The 1128-nt window shown below is 33.8% G+C and overlaps 1 protein-coding gene across 1 annotated transcript in view; it reads right to left on the reverse strand.

The window, feature by feature from the left end:
• LOC105619461 (integrin alpha-PS2) overlaps positions 1-1128 on the reverse strand; it is a 76017-nt gene that overhangs the window by 17537 nt on the left and 57352 nt on the right. The gene's annotated exons all lie outside the window — the stretch shown is intronic.

The raw sequence follows: 1128 nt of genomic DNA on the forward strand, positions 1-1128 counted from the left end.
ATATATATATATATATATATATATATATATAAAAGATATAGAAACATAAGAATAAAGTTAATGTCTGCAATATCAGGAAACTCCATTTTAAAAAGTGCATGAAAAAATTATAGGAGAAAAAAACATCGGTCTGGAGAAACTATTATCAAGTACACCTAAAATTATCACATCTACGAGCAATGCACCATAGGCAAGTATGCGATTGGGATTGAACGCGGGCGGACATATTAACATAGAATGCTGAAACAGAGTTAGAAGTCGGGTCTGCGACATGCATTAAACATATGCCATATAATAGCCGCGCAATTCTGAATTATACATCCGTAGCGAAGATAGCCGACTTGAGTGTCCGCGGAATTGTTTCACTTGCTTCTTTGGCGATAACCGAAGCCGTCTCTATGTACGATAACGATACTCGGTGCACCGCACGAGGACGAGAGAGTTTTGAGAGTTATGAGATATTTCTTAGCGCGAAAGAGATTAGATCGTAGTCGTTAAGTCAGCACAGACGATTCGAAAAACCGATTGTGGCACGATAAGTGTATCATTTTGTGTTGCAATCTTGTGAGTCTTACCTAAAACGATTATAACGTGTCTCGTAAAGTAATTTTGTTTTACAATATAAATGATCTTTCATCGATTTTTCAAGCTGAAACTGCAAGTTGATACCTATTTGAATTTCTTTACAAAACTTTCTGTACAAAAATACACATAAAAACTTTCTGTTCTAAGTTAAAAAAGAAAGATACAGCATTAAATAAAAATATCTTCTCTATAAGAGATCTTTAATTTTTCTCAAATTTTAGATATGTCGCTGATAAAAGATAATTTATACGATATTTTGAATATAAACTTGCGCACCATTTCTGGTATATTATAAATATTCTTGCTATAAAGAGGAAGAATAAATATATGGCCACAATTTATTTTTTGTATCAACATTTTTTAGATAAAATAAAAACTATTATTGTATTGAGAAAGAGAGAGGAGAGAGAGAGAGAGAGAGAGAGAGAGAGAGAGAGAGAGAGAGAGAGAGAGAGACGTAGTAAGTAGTCGTAGTACGTACGTACTAGTTACGTACGTACGTACGTACGTACGTACGTACTATTAGTACGTACCGTAACGTAA

The sequence above is a fragment of the Atta cephalotes genome (genome assembly GCF_000143395.1).
Source record: "Atta cephalotes unplaced genomic scaffold scaffold00021, whole genome shotgun sequence".
In the NCBI taxonomy this organism is placed as follows: Eukaryota; Metazoa; Arthropoda; class Insecta; order Hymenoptera; family Formicidae; genus Atta; species Atta cephalotes.